The sequence below is a fragment of the Coenobita brevimanus genome, chromosome 78 (assembly GCF_032717465.1).
Source record: "Coenobita brevimanus isolate Jiangsu-jjx chromosome 78, ASM3271746v2, whole genome shotgun sequence".
NCBI classification, from domain to species: Eukaryota; Metazoa; Arthropoda; class Malacostraca; order Decapoda; family Coenobitidae; genus Coenobita; species Coenobita brevimanus.
This window is the reverse complement of record NC_137031.1, coordinates 16,655,837-16,668,948: the sequence shown is the minus strand read 5'-3', so window position 1 is coordinate 16,668,948 and position 13,112 is coordinate 16,655,837. Positions and strand designations below refer to the sequence as shown.

At 37.2% G+C, this 13,112-nt stretch overlaps 1 pseudogene; it reads right to left on the bottom strand.

Moving 5' to 3' along the window:
* Positions 1-10,373: 10,373 nt before the first annotated feature.
* On the bottom strand, positions 10,374-10,490 carry LOC145408895 (5S ribosomal RNA; annotated as a pseudogene).
* Positions 10,491-13,112: the final 2,622 nt, after the last annotated feature.

Genomic DNA, 13,112 nt, shown 5'->3' with positions numbered 1-13,112 from the left:
ACTTCCACATTTGTCCAGAACTCTTTTCTCACTCTGCTTGCATGATCTTGCATTGGTGCATACACGCACACAATTGCCCACATTTGTATTCCAACTTTCAATCTTACCCACACAATCCTTGACCCAACTGATCCATACTCTCTTATATTCTTCTTCCCTCTTTTACTCACAACAATACACACTCCTTCTTTTGCCCTCTCATTCTCACCTACTCCTACACATATTCCCCATCGATACTCCCATTCTCTCACACTTTTTCCTCTTCACTTAGTTTCAGTTACTTTACATACATCCTCTTTCGCATCCTCAAGCACCGGGACAATCTCTCTCTCTTTCACCTCATCATAATACGAACACCGTACATTCCATGTTGCGATCAGTACCATGTCCAATGTCCGGTCCTTGGTCGTCGAATAAATCTACAGGTAAAAGTGAAAGGGCAAAATCGTGTTTTTTGGCAGAACGAATCTGCTGTCAATGAACTTTGTTGCAACAGTCCTATGTAAACACTGGCACACAGACATACACACACATACATACACAGACATACACACAGGATAGCATATGACATAGTTAACAGCAATGAAAGTTACAAAAAGAGCCTAAACTATAAAAAGGGAAACTATCATGACCTGTAAAAATACAGGTTCTCTCTTCAAGTACTTCTTAGAAATTGACTGGGGAAATAAACTTAGAGGAGAAGATTTAAATGCTATATATAAAAAATTCTGTGAACTTTTAGAAATTGGAGTCCAGAAGTACATCCCAAAGCACAAAGAAGCAGAAAAGAAAATTAAGAAATTGTTCAATACAGAATATAAAAAATCAAAAGAAAAAAGAGATTTGTTGTGGAATAGATACAGAAGACACAATAGTGAGAGAGCATATAATAATTACAAACAGGCAAGTAACGATTATACAAGAATAAGGAGGGAAGCCCAAAAACAGTTTCAGGAGGATATCATAAATAAAAGCAGTGATCAACCGAAGCTATTTTACAGCTACATCAGAAGCAAAACCAAAGTAAAAGATAAAATACAATCCATTACGGACGAGGGAATCACCTATACACAAGAGAAGGATATTTGTGGAGCACTAAACAAGAAATTCCAATCAGTTTTTACAGAGGAAAAATATTTTGAGAGGGATTATGTGGAACATGCATGCCCACACATACTACCAGATATACAGGCATCAGAAAAAATAATACAGGAGGAGCTAAGTGAATTAGACAAAGGGAAAGCAAATGGTCCTGATGAAATTTTATGTTGGGTACTACGTGAATGTGCTAAGGAGTTAAGTAAACCATTATTTTTAATTTTCAAGAAATCCTTGAGTCAAGGTAAACTACTTGGTATTTGGAAGAAAGCAAACATTGTTCCCTTATTCAAGAAAGGGAATAGACAAAATCCTCTCAACTACCGACCAGTATCACTAACCAGTGTCTTAAGCAAGGTATTAGAAAAGCTTATACGAAAAGCTTGGGTAAATCATTTAGAAGAACACAATATGATAACAGAAAGACGGGTGGTTTCAGAAAAGGAATATCATGTGTTACTAATCTGTTGAGCTACTATGACAAAGTACCATACACATTACAGGAAAGAGAAGGATGGGTGGACAGTATCTATTTAGATTTCAAGAAAGCATTTGACACAGTACCACACCAAAGACTTTTATGACAGACTCCTGTAAAGAGCTACAAGTAGAATAAAATAAACTTCATGAATGGAGTAATACATGGCATATGGAATTCAATGTGGACAAGTGTCATGTAATCAAGTTTGGTAAAAGTGGAAAAAGACCTGATTGGGATTATACGTTAGGACATAAAACCCTACACACATCAGAAAGAGAGAAGGACCTAGGTGTGATCATCAATAACAGACTATCTCCGGCTGACCACACCAGTGAGAAGGTACGGAACATGTATACACTGCTTGCAAATATGAGAATAGCATTCACATACATAAATGAAGACATGCTAAGAAAGATAATAACATCATTCATCAGACCAACCCTGGAGTATCCATCAGAAGACTCCAGACTCATCTCAAAACACACATAGACATGATTGAAAAAGTTCAAAGGGCTGCTACAAGATGGGTACCAAGCTTAAGGGATCTAAGCTACAAAGAATGACTAAATAACCTGAATCTACCAACACTACAGGAGAGAAGGAAAAGAGGTGACGTGATTATGCTATATAAATGCATATCAGGGAAGGAGAAAATAGACATAAATGATTACTTAACCTATGGGGAACCATCAGCAAGAGGGCACTGCAAAAAACTGCATAAGAAGAGAGGTGATAAAGACATAAGGAAATTTAGTTTCCCAAATAGAGCAATTGATCAGTGGAATGCACTGCCGAACGAAATAGTGTGTTCCAAAACAATTCACAATTTTAAGGATATGTACGATAAATATGGTTTAAGACATGGGGCAGTACGAGCTTGACTCATTCCTGTAGGGATACAATTAGGTAAAAACAATTAGGTAAGAACAAAAATATGAACTTAAAATCCTACATTCTGAGAATCGTTCAAGACAGTTCAAAAGCACAATAATTCTTATGTACCTCGGTATTGCACAGATACTTAAAACATTCTATGACTGCATCATACACGACTGGCACATTGGTATTAGCGGAGGTATTTTTATGACATGTCGACTGGTTGTCTGGTAGTTCAGTAATGTCTGCCTTATGAAATTCTGTTTCATAAAGCAGACTTTACTGATCTACTAGAAAACTTGACAAATCGTTAAAATACACCCACTAATACCAATACACCAGATGTGTATAAGGCAGCCCTAACATGTATTCAGTATGGTGTTTTTTTTTTTTTTTTTGATAATGAATGGAAGAAGGAAATACAAAGGAAAAAAAAATAAGTCCATTTGCTTAAAGGCATCCTTCATTCATAAAATACTAATAACAATTGGATTTAAATTCGAGTGGATTAAATTTAGGTGGGAAGCAACTCCCAGGAAGTGAATTCCAGAGAGTAGTAGTTCTGGGGATAAATGAATTTTGATAAGCTGAGGTTCTGCATTGCCAGGGAGAGAGTATGAGTTCATGGGCGATCCCAGCTGCCTGAGTATTTCGGGAGAAAATGTGAAGGGGAGGCACAATTGAAGCCAGTTCGTCAGAGCACTTACGGTAAAAATATCGATAAAATAATACTAAAGAAGCAACATCTCTATGTCCTGATAATGGAGGTAGGTCCTGCGTTATGGCAGGATTATTTATTAATTAAATGGCTTTATTTAGAATTTTGTCCAACTGCTTCAATGCAACTGCTCCACATCCACTCCACAATGGTGAACAGTATTCGATCTGAGAACGCACATGACATTTGTATATTGTGGCCATCTGCTCGTCAGTGAAGAACTCACGAACTCTGTACATAAGTCCCAGTTTTTTAGAAACATTTTTAGCAAGGGATTTATCATAAGCTGTCTAGCTTAGGTTGGGGTTTAGAGTAACAACTAGGATATCAACTGGAGTGGGTATGGAAATATTGACATCATTTAAAATTATGTGAGAGTCTGAGGGATTCTTTCTGTTGGAGAAATTAATGTATTAATTTTCTGAGCATTAAATGAGACCAGATTTTTTTTTGTCCCCATTGATTAATTTTAGATAGGTCCTGGTTCAGAGAAATTGCTGTGTTTATTTGGGAATTTATAATATCAAAGTGGGTAATGGAGGTACTAAATGTGAAAGAATTATGAAGCGTCGAGTCATCAGCATAAGAGTGTATTGGGTTGTGCGTGACAGATAAGAGGTCATTAATATGAATGAGAAAGAGGGTTGGTGCCAAAACTGATCCCTGAGGTAGGCCAGCATTTATGGAATGAAACTGAGAATAAATTCCATCTACCATGACCCGTATTTTTCTATTATGAAGGTAAGAAGAAATTAGAGGAACCAGTGATGCAAAGCCATAGTATGACATCTTAGACAATAAGGCTTGGTGCCATAGTCTGTCAAATGCTTTTGAAATATCAAGTGCTACTGTGTGTGTTTTACCATGATTGTTTATTGATTTGTTAAGCTAATGGGTAAGAAGGCAATGAATTTCTACAGTTGAACGTTCTTGTCTAAATCCATACTGCCGATCATTGATTAATTTATTGAATTCTATATGCTTGACTATGTGTTTGTTAATTAGTGTCTCAAAAACTTTACTAAGGATGGAAGGTATTGCAATTGTTCTATAGTTTGATGGATCAGAAGTTGCCCCCTTTTTAGGAACAGGATGGATATTTGCTTCTTTCCAAGAGGCTGGAAATATTGAGGTAGGGATGCATAAGCAGAAAAATTTTGCTAATACAGGAGCCAACACTGAGGAGCAATTTTTAAGTACAGTACTATTGAAGGAATTTCATCTGGACCAGTAGCTTTGTCTGCAAAGAGATTCTGTAATACAGCTTGTACATATCTGGTGTGAATCATGAAAGGTGGTATTTGAGGGGAATCAAAATCAAGTACAGGAATATTGTGATTTTCTGTATTTAAGGTTGAGTTTGTTGAAAAAATGTTAACAAGAAAGTTGACTTTTCCACGTGGGTCACTTACTAGATTTCCATTGGGGGACTGTAACAGTGGAATGGAAGAGGTGGTAGTGAAGTTAGTTTTGAATGAATTAAGGGTTGACCAGAATATTTTATTATCATTTAGATTGTTTAGTAGTTTGTTACCTTGTCTATGTAGAAAGTTTGATTTAGAAAGATTGATAATAGTTTTGGCATGGTTTCTGATATTTTTATAATAGACAACCCACCATGTCCCATTGACTTATATATATGTCCACATGTTTTGTCAATGCCACTTCCGTTGACGTACAGTATATAAACGCGAATCAATTGCAAGGTCCCTAATTTGCACAATTTTCAATTTTTGCGCGTGATTTTTGGAACGAATACACGGGACACTTTCCTCTACAAGATGCCAGACAAGGACAATGCCTTACCCCGCATGACCTCCCCCCCCTCACACGCCATTGTCTCAGCAATTCACCTGTTACCAGAGTAAAGACATTTCATGCCATAGTATGAAATTCAGGGCCAGAGTGATTCCCCAATCGATGACAATGTGGAGGAAAAAATTTACGTAGCATAAGAGGAAGAAACAGTCAGAAATGATGATCATGTAATGTCGCCAAAAAGGGGTCAGGTATGTTGATGTGTTTGGTGAGTGAAACAATGCATATATTGCCTATATTACTGTGTGAAAACCAATATATTCTTGTACTACATACAAATTCGTACCAAATAAATAAATAAATACCATTTATGAGTGGAGTGGAATAGTTAACCTCTCATAGAACTCATTTTCTTTGGAGCCAGTCTGATAGAAAACCCAGTAAGGTAAAGAGTATTGCTACCTGTATCGAGTATTTTAAACCTCAGGTGAGCGATTTCTCTATGAATTTTCGATGTTTCTCACCAAATGCAGAGGTTTGAACCAAAATTTTTTTTTTCCAAAATTGTTCGGGACTGGGGGAAGTCAGTGGTGGAAAAGTGGTTGGGACGGGGCAGGTTAAAGGCTTCTTTGGTTTTGGTCCTTGTATAAGTGTTATAGGCTATTGTTTTATGTTCTGTTACTCTACAATTGTGGTCAAGCCGTTTAGGAGAATTACATATTTTTCTGTATGATGGGGAATGAATGTTTCCATGCCGACTTCAGTGAAATCCTGTATGTTGTATAAGTGTTATAGGCTATTGTTTTATGTTCTGTTACTCTAGCACAACTGTGGTCAAGCCGTTTAGGGGAATTACTCGTACATATTTTTCTGTATGATGGGGAATGAATGTTTCCATGCCGACTTCAATGAAATCCTGTATGTGGCCCAGTGTGGACTTGGCATCTTGGGAGAGAAAGGAGGTCCAAGGAGCATCCATGTGAAAATTTTGAAGTCCCTCCCAGTCTGTTCTGTAGTAGTGCCTTTTAGTCGTAACAACAGGTTCAGAACAGGAGGGTGTGGAAGGTGTTAAACTGGTGGCTTGAATCAGACAATGATCCAAGGATCCGAGGGGGACTTCACGTCGACATTATAATTATCTGAATTGGTTGTTATAACAAGTCCAATAGGTGGGGATTTTGATCGGGGTTGTCTGGTACATGTGTGGGTTGACTGACTAACTGGGTGAGATTAAATGAGTCTGCAAACAGCTCACATTCAAGACCAGAGTCATCAATTCTGGCTGAATAAGTGAACCATTCGACATTATGGGCATTAAAATCACCCAGAATAGTAATTTCTGATGCAGTATTAATGTTGAGGACACTTAGTTGTGAAGACAGAGAGTCAAATAAGCTCGGTTCTGGAGGGGCATTAGGGGAATGACAAACACAACAGACTTAATTTAACCAAAAGAATTTAATTTGTATATGGAATAGTCGAAATAAGGACAATTAAGTTTAGTAATTTGCTCCAGGGCAATTTCTGATTTAGCAAGGCAACATACGCCTCCTTTGGGTCTGAAATTTTGATTCAAGATATAACCAGGAAAATTAAATCTAGCTAAATCAGAGGTGGAGCTTACTTGTGTCCCTGTCAAAAATAGCAGATCAAGGGATTCAAACTGGAGGAAACTTTGAACAGAGTTGATGCTGGAGTGAAGTCCCTTAATACTGCAAAAGAATGTTTTACTGCACTGACGAGCAGATTTAGGGTACCGCAACACTGGAGGTGGCACAGTTGCTTGATGATGACCAGGAGGGCCCTGTGCAGACGATCCAGCCCTGCCGGTGGTGGTCACCCAAGAAACCACCGCACTGATTACCAGTATAGCAGCAGCCATGGTTCTTTTTATGGGGGGGAGAGCAGGGATGTGTTGTGGAATGTGTATGATATGTAATGACAAGATCAGTGTTTTTTGGAGAAAGGATAGCTGGATTAAGGAAATGTAATATAATATGGATGTGTGTGTTGTGTAAAGAGGGCAGCCTGATGCCCTTCGGTGTTTGAGGCAGAAAGATGTGTAACCAGCTACCAAGTCCTAGGAAAGAAAATGGAATCCAGGCTATTCCTTGAGTCTCCCGTTACCTTGGCGGTAGTACTTCCCTGGTTGGGGCTGCCTACCCCTACTACTCACTAGTGCAGAAGTGGTGACATGTGGAGGTGCATGGCATGAAGGAGAGTTACTGGGCCTTGGGAATAGACTGTGATGCTTTTGGTCAGAGTCAGGCACATTAAAGAAAAAAAAATAGTGGGTTTGTCCCTATAAGGCAAAAAGGACTCCAGTATTAATGGATGTTGTGTTCTTGACTAGAAAGTGAAGCAAACACATAGGATCTTCAGCCGAACTCGTTATACAGTATACAGATATATAGAGACAAATGAGAAGTGAAAGAACAAGTGGCACATCTGCTGGAACTAAACAGCAACTGACTTGAGCAGCTCTATTTTTTTTTTTCATCAACCATTTGGGTCATTAAGGCAATTAATAGATACATAAATAGATAGATTCATACCGTAGGTAGATAGATATAGATACACACACACACACACACACATACACGGCCAACTTGTCCAGTGGCATTACCTAAATTAGTATCTTTATATGAGTCAGGCTCTGTACCAGGTTAGACTAAATGGTGTTCTAATATTAAAAAAAAAAAAAAAGTTTTAAGCAAGACTTGTTCAAACAGAAAAGAAAACAAATCAGAGTAAGAATGCACACAATCAGCTGATCGTTTGTTTAGTCTACAACTGCCCCAGGGAATGTAGGTAACATATGTGCTTTTAGTACTGCAAAATGACCACATACTTTAGTAAAGCAAATTTGGAAAAGAAAAGGGATAAAGGTAGAGAGCAGGACGATGATTTCTACCAAGAACTGGTTGAAATGGAGACTCACAATAAAGTGGATCGAGTACACAGGCTAGTGATGGCTTTTCAAAATGAGATTGATGAATTTTAGAAACAGATGCACTTGCAAAAGGAAGAAATAGAAAAAATAGGAAAAGAAGTCAACAAGAAAGACAACCATAAATGAGCTGACAGTAGAACTGGGTTCACTTAGGAGAAAAATTAGTGAAATGGCAAGTACAGTGGTCAACCATGAAAGTATTATGGAAGAGTTCAAAAATGATACAGAGGCAATTAAGCAAGTAAGCTGTCTGATAGACCAGAGCAGTGATATTGAGGAGAAGATAACACAGGCGAATGAAGCAGTGCAAAGCTACAAAAATGATGTGGAAACCACTTATGCTGAAGTGTTGAAAGTAAAGAAATACTTAGAAACAAGGGTGGAAGAAAAAAGCATTAAAAGGGAAGTGAAAAGAATAATCCAGAACAATCCTATGTTAGTCAGAGATTCAGTAGATATCAACAAATTTATAGTAATCACTGGTATAGAAGAGGAAGAAGTAAAAAACAAGATCTCAAGAGACAAAAAGGAGATGGCAAATGTAATGAGCATATTGAAAGAAGAATCACAGGAAATCTGTAGTAAAGACACAGAGGAACACAAAAGGTCAGGGAAATACGAGAGATACAAGTCAAGACCCCTAAAGGTAACCTTCCAGAGTGTAAACACAGTGGAGGAGATACTAAAAAATGCAAAGAATCTTATGGAAAAAGAGGAGTTCAAAAATGTATGGATAAAAAGATGCCTAACACAAGAGGAACTGGAATTACTGAAAGAGAAGAGGGAGGAAGCAAAAACAAAAAATGAGGGAAGATCAGAGGAGGAGAAGAATACATTTTAATTTACAAAGTAATAGGATTGCAGGTACGAAAGTGGTACATAAACAGGAGGGAATAAAAATGAGGAAGGTAGCAGAACCAAGTCATGACAAGTATATAAACAAGATGATTAAGTTGATGTACTCAAATGTGGATGGAATAGTATCTAAATTATTAGAGATGAATGATTATGTCAGAGAAAATGAACCACATATAATATGCCTAACTGAAACAAAATTAACACCAAGGCTATCAAATGACATCCTAAACTTAGAGGAATATAATATATGGAGAAGAGATAGGAACTTAAAAAAAGGAGGAGGAATTATAATATTAACTAAGAAAAATCTAAAAGTCAAAGAAATAAAACTAGATATACCCTCACAAAGAGAACTGATTGCAGTAGAGATAAATACATCTGAAGGGAAAGTAATTGTAGCCAATTTGTACATGCCACCCAAGTCAAACACATGGGAAAGAGACGAGTATGAGGACCTGGCAGAGAATACAATTCATAGTTTAAGATCCTTGCTACATAAAATGGAAGAGAAATCGGAAGAATTATACTAACTGGAGATTTTAACACAAATACAAATTGGAATACTCTAGATATAATAAGCCAAGAAGGCTGTTGGGACCAAAAGCTCCTGGATCTCGTGCAAGAGTTTTTCCTAACGAAACATGAAAGGGAAAGCACCAGAAAAAGAGGACTCGATGTACCCTCAATGCTAGATCTCATATATACAAGGCAAGAAAACGATATTGACAATTTCATATACCACCCTCCACTCGGCAAAAGCGATCATGCAGTACTAAATTGCAACTTCAGGATAGCATATGACATAGTAAACGGCAGTGAAAGTTACAAAAAGAGCCTAAACTATAAAAAGGGAAACTATCATGACCTAAAGAAGTACTTCTTAGATTTTGATTGGGGAAAGGAGCTTAAAGGAGAAGATTTAAATGCTATATATAAAAAATTCTGTGAACTTTATGAAATAGGAGTCCAGAAGTATATCCCAAAGCACAAAGAAGAGGAAAAGAAAATAAAGAAATAGTTCAATACAGAATGTAAAAAATCAAAGGAAAAAAGAGATTTGTTGTGGAATAGATACAGAAGACACAATAATGAAAGGGAATATATTAATTACAAACAGGCAAGAAACGATTATTCAAGAATAAGGAGGGAAGCCCAAAAACAGTTTCAGGAAGATATCATAAATGAAAGTAGTGATCAACCGAAGCTATTTTACAGCTACACCAGAAGCAAAACCAAAGTAAAAGATAAAATACAATCCATTACGGACGAAGGAATCACCTATACACAAGAGAAGGATATTTGTGAAACACTAAACAAGAAATTCCAATCAGTTTTTACAGAGGAAAAAAATTTTGAGAGGGATTATGTGGAACATGCATGCCCACATATACTACCAGATATACAAGCATCAGAAAAAGTAATACAGGAGGAGCTAAGTGAAATAGACAAAGGAAAAGCAAATGGTCCTGATGAAATTTCATGTTGGGTACTACGTGAATGTGCAAAGGAGTTAAGTTCATCATTCATTGCCAGACGCCATGTATCCCAACCGGGGTGGCCAAGGGCTTAGAGTTAATTGTTTTACAGGGAGGGGCACTAATCCTCCACCAACCCCACCTGACACGTAGGGATGCCAACAGCATCTGGTGTTCCCAGGTGGTCACCCATCCAAGTACTAACCAGACCCAACGTTGCTTAACTTCGCTGATCGGACGGGAAGCGGTGTACTCAACGTGGTATGAGTTAAGTAAACTATTATTTTTATATTGCAAGAAATCTTTGAGTCAAGGTAAACTACCTGATATTTGAAAGAAAGCAAACATTGTTCCCTTATTCAAGAAAGGAAATAGACAAAATCCACTCAGCTACCGACCAGTATCACTGACCAGTGTTGTAAGCAAGGTATTAGAAAAGCTTATAAGAAAAGCTTGGGTAAATCATCTAGAGGAACACAATATGATAACAGAAAGACAGTTTGGTTTCAGAAAAGGAAAATCATGTGTTACTACTCGGTTGAGCTACTATGACAGAGTAACATACACATTACAGGAAAGAGAAGGATGGGTGGACAGTATCTATTTAGATTTCAAGAAAGCATTTGACACAGTACCACACCAAAGACTTTTATTGAAACTGTACCATCAAGGAGGAATTCGAGGCAAACTGTATTGTTGGATGCAAGATTTTCTCATAAGAAGAGATATGAGAACAGTACTAATGGGGAAATTACTCATCATGGACAGAAGTGACTAATGGAGTAGGTACCACAGGGCTCAGTGCTGGCACCAATCATGTTTTTAGTATATATAAATGATACAGACAGTAACACTGGAAATGAAAGCTATCTAAATATGTTTGCAGATGATGCAAAAGTACAAAGGAGAATTACTAACACAGACTCTTGTAAAGAGCTACAAGAAGAATTAAATAAATTTCATGATTGGAGTAATGCATGGCAAATGGAATTCAATGTGCACAAGTGTCATGTAACGAAGTTTGGTAAATGTGCAAAAAGACCTGATTGGGATTATACGTTAGGAAATAAAACCCTATACACATCAGAAAGAGAGAAGGACCTACAGTAGGTGTGATTATCAATAACAGACTATCACCGGCTGACAACATCAGTGAGAAGGTACGGATCATGTATACACTGCTAGCAAATGTGAGAATAGCATTCACATACATAAATGAAGACATCCTAAGAAAGATAATAACATCATTCATCAAACCAACCTTGGAGTACACATCAGTAGTTTGGAGTCCTCATCTCAAAAAGCACATAGACAAGATTGAAAAAGTTCAAAGGGCTGCTACAAGATGGGTACCAAGCTTAAGGGATCTAAACTACAAAGAAAGACTAAATAAACTGAATCTACCAACACTACAGGAGAGAAGGAAAAGAGGTGACGTGATTATACTATATAAATGCATATCAGGGAAGGAGGAAATAGACGTACTGTAAATGATTACTTAACCTATGGGGAAGCATCAGCAAGAGGCCACTGCAAAAAACTGCATAAGAAGAGAGGTGATAAAGACGTAAAGAAATTTAGTTTCCCAAATAGAGCAATTGATCAGTGGAATGCTCTACCGAATGAAATAGTGTGTGCCAAAACAATTCACAATTTTAAGGATATGTACGATAAATATGATTGAAGACACGGGACAGTATGAGCTTTACTCATTCCTGTAGGAATACAATTAGGTAAGAACAATTAGGTAAGAACACACCCACACACACACACACACACACACACACATATATATAAATATATATATATATATATATATATATATATATATATATATATATATATATATATACTATATATATATATATATATATATATATATATATATATATATATATATATATATATAATAACAGAGGAAGGAAAAACAAATTAAAAAAAAAAATCCATACACCAGATTACTGGTGTCCTCTGTTCATAAAATATCTGTAACAGTTAGACTTGAACAGCTGTAGGTTGAAGTTTGGAGGGAAACAACTCTGGGGAAGCGAGTTCCAGAGAGATGCAGTACGGGAAATGAAAGAATTTTGATAGGCAGAAGTTCTGCAATATGGCTGAGTGACAGGTGGGACCATGGACGCAACTTCATTTGAGCATTTGCCATAAAAATATCTGTAAAATAATGCAAGGGAGGCAACATTCCTTCTTACTTGTAGGGGAGGTAGTTTATTTGTAATGGCAGTGTTGTTAATAATTCTAACAGCCTTGTTCTGAATTTTGTCTAGTTGTTTTAATGCATCCTCTCCACATCCATTCCACAACGGTGAGCAATGTTCAAGCTGAGAGCACACATGACTCTTGTAAATTGTAGCTAACTGCTTGTCAGTGAAGAAGTTACTGACTCTGTACATTAATCCAAGTTTCTTTGAGGCGGTTTTAGCAAGTGATTTAACATGAGAGGTCCAGCTGAGGAAATTGTTAAGTGAGACACCAAGAATTTCAATACTTTTGGAGATGAGAATATCAGTAGTACTGAAGGTAATATACGAATCTGGCAATATCTGTCTATTAGTAAATTGTATATATTTAGTTTTACTAGCATTAAATGAGACAAGGTTGTTTTGTCCCCATTCACTGAACGTCGATAGGTCTTGATTTATGGAGATGGTTCTACTGAGTTGACAGGTAGAGATATTAGACTTTGTAAATGGATGTCTGAGTGTGAATGAACTAAGTAGTGTTGAGTCATCTGCATATGAGTGGATGGGATTGTGGGTGACAGATAAGAGATCATTAATATGAACCAGGAACGGGGTTGGGGCCAGGACTGATCCCTGTGGCACGCCGGTGTTAATTGAGTGGAAATTGGAATATACATCATCTACTTTTACTCTT